The 11,488-nt window shown below is 53.0% G+C and overlaps 1 protein-coding gene across 1 annotated transcript in view; it reads right to left on the reverse strand.

Moving 5' to 3' along the window:
- The window catches only part of AXIN2 (axin 2), a 58,613-nt gene extending 50,059 nt beyond the window's left edge, over window positions 1–8,554 (reverse strand). The window contains exon 1 of the mRNA XM_084864081.1: window positions 8,530–8,554. The gene's annotated coding sequence lies outside the window, so the exon portion shown is untranslated. The remainder of the gene's footprint in view (window positions 1–8,529) is intronic.
- Between the last annotated feature and the right edge of the window lie 2,934 nt (window positions 8,555–11,488).

Raw genomic sequence — 11,488 nt, forward strand, 5'->3', positions numbered from 1 at the left:
GGCTGCACTATAATTTCATCATAATTTTCTTTAAAAAGTATTTTTATTATTGATTTCAGAGAAGAAGGGAGATGGAGAGATCAAAACTCAATGATGAGAGAGAATCATTGACCGGCTGCCTCCTGCACGCCCCACACTGGGGTTCATGCCCGAAACCTGGGCATGTGCCCTGACTGGGAGTCAAACTGTGACAACCCGGTTCATAGGTCGACGCTCCACCACTGAGCCACGTGGACTGGGCCCATCGTAACTTTCTAAGAACAAACCAGATGCAAAGAACCGACCAAGCCACCCTCCCGGGATCATTCAGAGGGCGCGTGGTGATCAAGGAGCGTCTATAGTGGGTCAACCTGAGACGACAGATGCTAAAAGATGCTAAGGCCACAGCCACAGCCGCTGCCTCCCTGGTGTGACTGGACGTGCCGGGAGGGTCCTCCCACCTGCAGCCCAGCTCAGGGATTCCCCTGCAGCCGCGGTGCAGCTGGGGAGGGTGCAGGCCCGTTGGCTAGGGAGCTGCTGTCTATCCTTCTTGAGAGGTTTTCCCAAGGACTGCAGTGAGGGCTGCAGATGGCTGGACCACACCAGGTGGTCTGGGCCTCTGGTAACCATGGGAACACTAGAGGAGTGCTTGGTGGTGAGCACTATGGGGCCCTGGTGGCTCGAGGTGCATTTGGGGTCCTTGGGGGACTCAGGTGGTGGTTCTCCGTAGAAGCCTGGGAGCACAGGGTGGACAGGGCTGAGACCTGCTGGCAGGGGTGAAAGTATCCCCCCCTCCCCCCAGTCCCCAGTCTCCCCACAGGCCGCTGGGAAATGCCCTAGGAGCGCCTGCCCTGCATCTGCAGGGAGAGGCTAGGCCGCCTGGCAGCTGTTCAAGTGTCATCCATTTCAAAGGCCTTTTGTTCAACTTCTAACGGCCAAAAGGACAGCCTGCAGCCAGGCACCCGGCAGCCTCACAGCCTGTGACCTCAGCAGCCAGGAGCTCGCAGAGGAGCCAGGCAATCAGGGCAGTAAACCAGGGCGCCCAGAGGGGCCAGTGGCCAGGACGATGCTCGGCCACACGCAGGTGTGCAGGCAGCAAGGCCCCGGGCTTTGGAGAGATGCTGGCGGCGGGTCCTGCTCCGTGTTCTGTCACCCTTGGGTGACTTTCCAGTTTATTCTCCAGTCGGCTCCTCCGGGGACTCAGAGCTCTACCTCTGGCCTTGGTTCAGCCACTACCCATGAGCCACTGACTTTGGGCAAGTCCCCTCACCTATCTGAAGCCCTAGTTCCTCATTCATAGGATAGACGCTGGCCGGGTTGCCAGGCCTCATTCTCGCCATGAGATGCTGGGAGCATCTCGGAGGGTGCAGGGAAGGTTGGGAGAGGCGTCTCATGTGATTTGAATTCTGAGTTGCCACCGTGAAGAGGTGGGGGCCACGTGGGACCTTTGATCCCCTTGCCCCTCCCCCAGAGGTTCTGGGTCTGTTTTGGGCTGAGGAGTTGGGGTTACCAGCCATCACTGCCCGCCTGGGGGCGGGGGGTGGGGGGAGGCCCAAATTGATGTCAGGCTGCAGCCGGGGTGTTACCTGGCGCTTTGAAGCCCCTAATGACTCCAGACTGTCTTCCCAAGCCCGCGCTACAAACGTTAATAAAATTAAAGCCACCTGAGCGCCCAGCGTGCGAGCCTTTGAAAGCAGGTCTGTGATGGGTTATTACCCTCAATTATCTAGTTGTCCACTCTCTTGGCCGGGGTTAAACTCTCCCTCTCCCCTTTGAAGTCACTGTCCTTTTATCTACGCCTGGACCAGGGACCTCAGGACAATAATCAATGGAAACTTCGGGAGAATGAGGGGCCGGGAGGGGAAGGTGTGTATCCCTCCCTGTGGGCCCGCTTAGGGGGGGGGGGGGCGGGCGGGCAGGGAAGGGGCTGTGTCCCCAACTTGAAGGAGACAAAGGAATGCGAAACCCCAGTCCCAACCCAGTGAGAGTCCAGACCCTCTGGGACAGGGAGAGAAGGGGCCCACGTTGGCCGGCAGAGGGGTGCAGCCCCATCAAAGCGGAAGAAGTAATGAGAGAATGCGCTTAACGAGGGCTTTGAAGTCTGCGGGCCCGGCCTGGCTGTGGAGGGGCAGGGACCCACATCCATGCCATGCGCAGGACGTGCTGGCCGGGAAGGTCTGTCCCCCACAGAGGCTGTCGGTGGGGACGGACTTCTCCGCCCTCCTCCTCCGCCCCAGAGGGAAGGCAGGCTCCATGGAGCCCATCACTGGAGGGGAACATCATAGCTCTTCCATTCTCTTCTTTTTCAAAAGTCTGTCTGGGCGCCCAGAGGCGGCAGGTCTTTGGGACTCATTCTGCTGCCTGTCTTTCCTGGAGAGCGGGAGGAGCAGGAGAGAGAAGAGGGAGGAGAGGGAGGAGAGGGAGCAGAGGGAGCAGAGGGAGGAGAGGGAGCAGAGGGAGGAGCAGGAGAAAGGAGAGGGAGGAGAGGGAGGAGAGGGAGCAGAGGGAGGAGAGGGAGCAGAGGGAGGAGAGGGAGCAGAGGGAGGAGAGGGAGCAGAGGGAGGAGAGGGAGCAGAGGGAGGAGAGGGAGCAGAAGGAGGAGAGGGAGGAGAGGGAGCAGAGGGAGGAGAGGGAGCAGAGGGAGGGGAGGGAGCAGAAGGAGGAGAGGGAGGAGAGGGAGCAGAGGGAGGAGAGGGAGGAGAGGGAGCAGAGGGAGGAGAGGGAGGAGAGGGAGGAGAGGGAGCAGAGGGAGGAGAGGGAGGAGAGGGAGGAGAGGGAGGAGAGGGAGGAGAGGGAGCAGAGGGAGGAGAGGGAGCAGAAGGAGGAGAGGGAGGAGAGGGAGCAGAGGGAGGAGAGGGAGCAGAGGGAGGAGAGGGAGGAGAGGGAGGAGAGGGAGCAGAGGGAGGAGAGGGAGGAGAGGGAGGAGAGGGAGCAGAGGGAGGAGAGGGAGCAGAGGGAGGAGAGGGAGCAGAGGGAGGAGAGGGAGCAGAGGGAGCAGAGGGAGGAGAGGGAGCAGAAGGAGGAGAGGGAGGAGAGGGAGCAGAGGGAGGAGAGGGAGGAGAGGGAGGACAGGGAGCAGAGGGAGGACAGGGAGGACAGGGAGCAGAGGGAGGACAGGGAGGACAGGGAGCACAGGGAGGACAGGGAGGAGGGGAGGGGGCAGAGCTGAGAACGCTGGAAATGTGCGTTTCATTCAATCCCATCGGAATGCTGTCCACACAAAGAAGGTGGAAACGCAGCAGGGAGGGCCTGTCCCCTCAGTTCCCGGCCTGGAGCAAGGAGCGGTCCTGCCCGGTTTGCAGGGTGACATTTCCAGCATCTGCCCCTTCGCCACTGGCCCACGCCTCTCGCCTGCCTCTCTCTCTCTCTCTCTCTCTCTCTCTCTCTCTCTCTCTCTCTCTCTCACTCTCACTCTCACTCTCTCACACACACACACACACACATACACAGGTGTGCACATACATGCACACATGCACATGCTGCCGACTGAGGATTTGAAAGCTCATGTTTTTGCCCTTGTTACAACGCCCCCTCTCTCCTAGTTAAGAAATAAATAAAAGCTGGCTTTATGTGCGCCATGTCGGAGCTCCCGGCTGCATCTGCCGGGCCTGACAATGCGCTCCAGCCCAGAGCTGGGGCTGAGGGGGGGCCTGCGGCCAGGGGCTCGGCACGCAGGTCTGCCCGCTGCCTGCCCACGAGGTCCGAGCGGGGCTCTCTGCACCCCGGGCCTCGCGGTGCTGAGTTCAAGACCAGACAGGACGCAGGGCCACACGTCCTGAGCTGGGAGGGACACATTGCTTTGCGACCCCAACGTGTATGATTAGGATTCCATGTGAAACGAGCCCGTCTTGGGTTCTGATTTCAGAACACGGCCTCCTATTTGTACACACGCTTCCGCTAGCACTCTGGAAAACTCAGCAGCAGGTTTGGAAAACCAGAGGCTTATGTGAAAAGATGAAAATGTTTCTGGAACCTTCTCTGAAGGCCGCGGGCTCTCCTCTCCCAGGGCCTCGCTCTTTCTCGGAGAGTAATCCTTTAAAGCCGCAGCCTCATTTCTCCTAGGTCACGCTTCCATTCTTGGATTGAAAGGAGCCAGAGGGCTCACAAACGTGGGCACGTCACTCAACACGGCCATTCTGCTTTTGGGGAGGAGGGCACCGGTGTGAGCTGGAGCAGTGACTTCCCAGGTGAGCGGGGCAGGTGACCCGGCCTAGCCAATGAGAAGTCACCAACATCTGGGGTCTCCTGAGCCACTGTGAGGGGCGGTGGATGTGCTCAGTTGGGATTACCTTCTCGAAGGACATGGGTGTAAACACTGATGTGTGTCTGTGAGCGGAAGATGCTGCCCAGTGGAGGACACATCTGCTCCCAATTAGAATCGATGCTAAAGTTAGCTTAACAGAAAACAAACTTCTTCAAATCAAGTGTAATTATTCTAGATACATAAAAGCTGCTTTGTGCAGACCCTGCAGGAACTTCTGCTTGTGTCGGAGGGTTTCATTTGCATTTCTGCCAGAAACTACGGCGGCTCAAACGGTTTGACTGTCAAGAAAGAGAAGATTAAAACGCCCAGAAAGCCTGGACTGGCCCACATTCACAACATCAGCGTCTCTCCCCACTCAGGACCTTCCGCTCTGCGCGCGGTGGAAAGGAAGCTGCGTGGAGATGTTGTTCGGGAGGGCCCGGGTTTTTTTGTTTTGTTTTGTTTTGCTTTGTTTTGTTTTTAAAAGCTTTAAAATACCCTGGGTCCTTCTAAAATACTTTTGAAAAATGTTTCTTTTCCTGTTCTGGCCTCACAAAAGGAAGATAAGCTATGAAGAGTATTTTTATTTTTATTATTTTTAAAAAAATATATTTTATTGATTTTGTACAGAGAGGAAGGGAGAGAGATAGAGAGCTAGAAACATCGATGAGAGAGAGAGTCATCGACCAGCTGCCTCCTGCACACCCCCTACTGGGGATATGCCCGCAACCAAGGTACATGCCCTTGACCGGAATCAAACCCGGGACCTTTCAGTCCCCAAGCCGATGCTCTATCCATTGAGCCAAACCAGTCTCAGCTATGAAGAGTATTTTTAATTACTGGTTTTGAGAAAGTCTAATGCTGGCTTCTGATTGGTAATTCTGCTGGGCGGGGCAGGGCAGTGGGGTGTGTGGGAGGGGCTCTGGGAGGGCACAGAGGCCCTGGAAGTCCAGCCCGGAGACCCCGGATGCTCTGTGGGACCTGGGCTCAGGGGCTGGCTTGATTCTTCATCATCCCTTAGCCACATTTCCCTCCGGGGTAGGCCAATAATCCCCTGTCACACCTTGCTATGATATATATTTTTAATGTGACAGACATTTCTGCAGTGAGAGAAAATGGATGTTCAATACCAAGTGAAGCTAAACCCCAAATGGCCGAGAGGGTTCCCAGAAGAGGCTGCAGCAGGAGCCTTCCCATCGCGATCTGGGGGAAGAAGGGGACTGCCACCACATGGAGGAACCTCGGGAAGGCCTGCGTCTCCGGTCGCTTTCAGAGAGAAAGGCTTCGTGTGTGGCGAGAGGCGGCGGCGGGAGCAGGCTCCAGTAAAGGTGGCTTTGTTGGAGGCAGGAGACGGCCCAAAGCCAGGGGCCTTCTTTTTAATAAGCTTCTTCCAGACTCTGGCCTCCAAGCAGAACCAGCCCCCGGTCATAGCACCGGAGGCCGGCCGGCTCCCCTCCGTCAGCCCCCAGCCACCCCCCGGAGAGCAGGTGAGGCAGTGCGTGAGCCATGCACCGGGAGGGAGGGGCAGGGCACATTCCAGAATGCTCCCCACTTTGGTGGAAGCAAAGAGCGAATTGAAGACCACAGACCCACGGAAGTCATAGCCATTGCCCCGCAGCCTGGTTTTGCAGAGCGGTAGCTATGAGCTAGCCTGCGTCCACGCCTCGCTCTGCCACGCGCTCTGTGCCTCCATTTCCCAGCCTGTGAGGGGGAGGAACCCTGTCTCTGAGAAGTGCTGTGGTGAGTAGCATGTAGGGTGTCTCGCACATTGAGGCAGAGCTCAATACACTCATCGCTGTTTTCCAGTAAGTGTTCTGTGTGCAGAACATAGGCGAGAATGAATGATTTCATTGAGCTCCAAGACCGTGAGCTCCCGTTGAGCAGCAACGGTGTCTCCCTATGGATCCGCAGGCCCAGCACGCTGCCAGGAGCTCATGGGCACCACACGCGGCTGAGGCTGCTGTCACACACACTGCAGACCTGCTGTGGGGCGAATGAGAACTACAGAAGCCTTCGCTGTACAAAGAACAGTCTCACAGGATTGCCGGAATTGAACATTGATTCGTTCTATGAACGGAAGTGACACATGACAGATGCGAGGTGAAGTCCATCATGAGATAAACAGGGGCCCCTACTGGTACAGCATGGGAACGCAACCCGATTCTATTAGACATGGCTGGCCATGAGCCCATAGGAATAGGGAGAGAAGGAACCTCAGAGTTGGTGGATCCTTGACCCTAGAAGCAACAGAAGAGGAGATGAAGGGGAGGGAGACGTTCTTAACTTAGAAAGAGTCCAAATGCTACCAAGTTCTCCGATTGCTGGCAGTGCCACACACCGAGATGCCACCGACTCTCCTTCCCGCGGAATCTGGCCCATGGAGCTGCTCTGCTCACCCCCAGCAGCTGCAACGAGTCTGCCTCCATCTGCCCTGGTGACCTTGTCTGGGCTCCATGACCCACCAAAACAAAAAATGACCGACTAGGACATAACTCTGATGCTGACACAGGGAAAATGGGAGGGGCCAGGAGGGGTTCTGAAATACGGCCTGGATGTGTGCTCTGATAAACTGAACCACAGTACCCTGGGGAAGTCAATGGGAAAACAGGAGCCTCTTTTGGGGGACCCTTGCTGGACCCCATTCATTTCACTTGCCTCAGCCTTGGCTTTGGGAGCAGTAGATGGACGCTGAGGATGTCTTGTTTCCACCCACATTCACTGAGCACCTACTGTGTGCTGGGCACCATGCTAAGGCTGAAGTCCTCCTAGGGGAAAGGGGGTGCTCCAGGTGACACACCCATCGCAGTGCCCACCGCTCAGGGTCATGAGAGTGGTTCAGTCATGGTTGTCAATGGCTGACCATGCGGCCTGGCCAAGCCATTTCCACCCTCTGTCTTAGTATCTCCTTCGGTGAAGTGAGGAGGTCTGGCTACGTCATCTCATCTCAGCACAAGCATGCTAAGCAGCATGACCCCTGGGAAGGAGAAAGTGGCCATCCCACTGTAACACGGAGCTGCTCAGAGAGGGGATCCACTTCCTCACTGTCTGTTGATCCTCTTCTGCCACCAGCGCCCTCCACACACGACGGTCTTCCCGGCTACAGGCCTGCTCCCTCGCTTCGCAGTGCCTCCCACTGGCGGTGCCTCCCACTGCTGGTGCCATCCACCGGCCGGCTCCTGATGAGAAGCGCGAGGCACCGAAGCCTTGACGCCCTGGCTGACCCGATGCCAAGGGGAACACGCCCCAATCAGGGCAGCCCGTCCGCTCTGCCCAGCCCCTCCGAAGGGGCGGAGGAAACCGGCCTCTGAGGAGGGAGAACAAAGAGGCAGAGTCTCGCCTAGAACAGGCGTGCTGATGGCACAGAGACGACTGCTCCCTGAAGTCCCAGCAGTCACCGACGGCGCGCCTCACAGCTGGGCGCTGTCTGGGGCCAGCTGATGGCATAGGCTTCCATATCTTTTGAGATTAGCAGGCATGAGCCATAGCATTTTAACATGTTTGTAATTATTATTTCTCCATTGAAATAGAAATGTCTTTCCTCCCACTCTGTTTTACTGGGGCGGAACATGGAGGAGGGTAGGCCTTTTGTTGTTAAAAAAAAAGAGAGAGGCTGTTTGGAACAATTTGAAATATCTTTAAAGGAACAGTCAAATCATCCATTCAACTAAGTAGGAGTCAACTCCCCTAGAAATAACTTCCAAAAACTTCTTTGGAGTATGACATTTTCAAAGCAAAATTCTTTTCTTTTTTCAAAATACCACAAGCAATGCGGTGAGTTCAGGGAATACTGCCTGCCAAACTTCAGTTTTTATAGTTAACCTTTCTACTTCTTTGACGTCTTGCAAAAACATGCTTGAAACTCTTCAAAAAGCTTTCAGGTTGAAAGTTTGGGAAAGAGTCTTAACCAACAAAAATGTCCGTTTGGAGCCTCCCTGCCCCCTTCCCTGGTGTGGGGAGAAGTTTTACTGCCTGTTCACCACACAGGTAGACTCGGCGCTGGCCAGTGGGCAGGGCCAGGCGCTCAGCACGCTGCTGACGTACTGTGGCCACCACCCAAGGGACTCCTCTTGAATGCACCAGCTCTTGGGAGAGCCCCCCAAATTGTGCTTCTGGTAGAGAAATGATATCGAACATACCCCAGTACTTCTGTGTCCGGGCAAATAATTGGCACATAGTCAAGTTCTGTCAGAGACTTTGAAAATATTCCTATAAAGTGGAACTAGTAATTCATCAGATGGAGAATGGACCTTTTAAAAAGATAAAATACCTGTTAGAATAGACAATGGGGTTAGAGGCCCATTACTTACTCTGAATGGCCCAGTGGGCAGTGTCCTCCTTAGAGAGTGAGAGCCTCCTCGGAGATGCCGCATTGAAGTGGAAATGCACGCAGCAGAGCCGAGCCTCTCTGTAATCCTGCCTGGTGTCCGCATGCCAGGAGCGCCCGGCCTTATTAAAACACGGGCCTTCAAGGAATGCAGCTGGCCCCGGGCTGGCAGCTGGCACAGTGATGAGTATCCAGGTGGGGATGAAAAGCAGTCGTGCCCATCCAGGAACCCAGGCAGAGGCAGCTGCTTCCCCAGACCTGCCACCTGGCCCCGAGCTGCTGCCCCACACACGGCGGCTCCGTGTGGACCGTGTCTTGGAGGCATCAGGTGCCGCTGGACGTGGACTATGTGTCTTAGGAGATCGGCCATGCGTGAGCTCCAGCCAGGTGATCTGACTTCTTCCCTTCGTTGTGCTGCCATGGCGACGATGTGATAAACGTGGACAGCCACTTTCCTTCTCGTGGCCATTGCACAGGACGGTCCTGAGTGACCACACTGCCCAGGGAATGGTGAAGCACTCTGGGAGAAAGCCCGATGGTAGGTCCCTGGGGAGGAAGATGCAGAAATACGGTCCCTGTTTCAAAGGCAGAGCCTCAAGGTAGAGGATGGTTTGTTTCTCTCCAATTTCCCAGTCTGATTCCTGAAAACATCTACCCCATGGTCTCTCTGCAAAGTCCAGATTGATGGAGGTTCATGAAGAGCGTGTAGGATGGGAGCTGACTCAACAAGCACTGAGCACCTGCTCTGTGTCCAGTCCGTGCTGGGTGCCAGGGCGACACCAGGCCCACAGCGCTGGTGCTCATCAGGAAATGCAAAGTAAAACCACCAGGAGCTCACCTACACGTGCATCAGGATGACTCACATGGAATAGACTGACAAGGCCATGTGTTGGCAAGCATGTCAAGCAACCGGAATTCCCAGACATGCTGAAAGGAGAGTAAATTGGTTCAACCACTTTGTAAAACTGTTTAGCAATATCTAGTAAATATGAATGTCCCGTGTCCCACTGCTTCTACTCCTGCCACAGATCTAGAGGAAGTGCTGCTCCCAAAATGCAGGATGGCATTCACAGCGCGCACATTCACAACAGCCCCAGCCGGAAACAACTCAAATACCCCTGACAGGTGAGTGCATAAACACGCTGTGGGATAGTTATACATGGAATACTACACAGCAACAAGAGGAAACTAACTACGAATGCAAACACTAACATCCCCAACTGCACAGATGATTCCTTGAATGAAAGAAGCCAGGCACAACAGAACATGCTCTAGGATTCCATTTATGTGAAGCAGAACAACAAGCAAATGAGCTTGGCAAGAGAAGGCAGAGGGCTGTGGGCAGTGCCTGGGAAGGGACAGAGGGAACCTTCTAGGGTGACGGAAATGTTTGGCAGCTTAATCGGGGTGATGATTACATAAGTGTGCACATCTGTGAAGTTAATCACTCTATACTCTTAAAACCTGTGTTCTTTTTACTGCATGAAATTGTACTCAATAATAAAAAAAAAACATTTCCTAAGTGTATATTTTCACTTTTCTTATACGTTTCCTTGGTCTTTTTAACCAGACTATAAATTCTTCAGCACAAACCATGTCTTATGCTAATAAACATCTCTTAGAAGAAAAAAAAGAGACAAAACAGACACATGTGTGATAAAATTGCATAGACGCACACACTCACATGTGTTCTCCAAGCCAAGCTGCAGAAGTAGCAGGGCAGAGAGGGGAGTAGGGGTTAAAAGACTGTTTCTGAAACAACTGTAAAGGATGCTGACACATTTTCAGCAGTCTATAGGGGGTCCATTGTCTTCTGGCCCCCAGTGTTTCTGATAAGAAGTCAGCATTAATTTTTAACATTGTTCCTTGGTCTCCTCCCCGCCCACCCCCCATGGCTTTTATGATTTTCTCTGTACATATGGTTTTCAATATTGTTTTCTTTTTTTGGTTGTTGTTAATCCTCACCAGAAGATATTTTCCTTTTTAGGGAGAGTATGAGAGAGAGGGAAAGATAGAAATATTGATGCACATCAATTGATTGCCCTCTGCGCATGCCCTGACCAGGTCTGGCCAGGGAGGAGCCTGCAACCAAGGGATGTGCATGCCCTTGACTGGAATAGAAACCAGGACCCTTCAGTCTGCAGTCTGAAGCTCTACTGGCTAGGGCTTCTCTATAGTTTTTATTTTACTTGGGATTTGCTGAAGTTCTTGGATCTGTAAGTTGATGGTTTTCACCAAATGTACTAAATTTTCAGCCATTGTCTTTAAGTTTTTTTCTTCCCTATTTTCTTTCCTATACGTCTGAGATTCTAATTATATGTTAGACCACATGTTTTGCTCCAGAAATCACGGAGGCTTTGTTCATTTTTTTTGCAATATAGTTTCTCATTTCTTCAAATTGGATGCTTTCTACTGCTCTATTTTTAAAGTTTACTGACCTTTCTTCACTGTCTCCAATATGCTGTCATATAAAATTTTCATTAGATATACCTTTCAGTTCTACAATTTGATTCTGCTTTTTAACATTGTTTTCCAAATTCTCCATTTTAACATTTATTATGACCATCTTTTCCTTTAAGTCCTTGAACATATTTATAAAGTTGCTTCAATGTCCTTGTTTGCCAATTCCAGAATCAGATTCATCCTGAGATCAGTTTATTTTGATTGCTTTTTTTATTTTTGGTGTACTTTCATGTTTAGTATTTTAAAATTCTATACTAGTCATTGTGTTTTAAATGCTATAATGACTGGATTTTATCTATGTTTGAAGATAATAATGCGTGGTCTCCCCCGCTTTTCCCCTCCCCCCCCCCAAGCCAATAGTTAACTTGATGGGTCTCAAACTCTAAACATGATTTCCTCTGGGTGCTAAAATCTTCTAATTTGCATCAGGGTACTGTTCACACTCACTGAGTTAGTGAAAGGTCTTTATCAGACAGATC

Source organism: Pipistrellus hanaki (assembly GCF_964339955.1).
Source record: "Pipistrellus hanaki genome assembly, chromosome: 16".
In the NCBI taxonomy this organism is placed as follows: domain Eukaryota; kingdom Metazoa; phylum Chordata; class Mammalia; order Chiroptera; family Vespertilionidae; genus Pipistrellus; species Pipistrellus hanaki.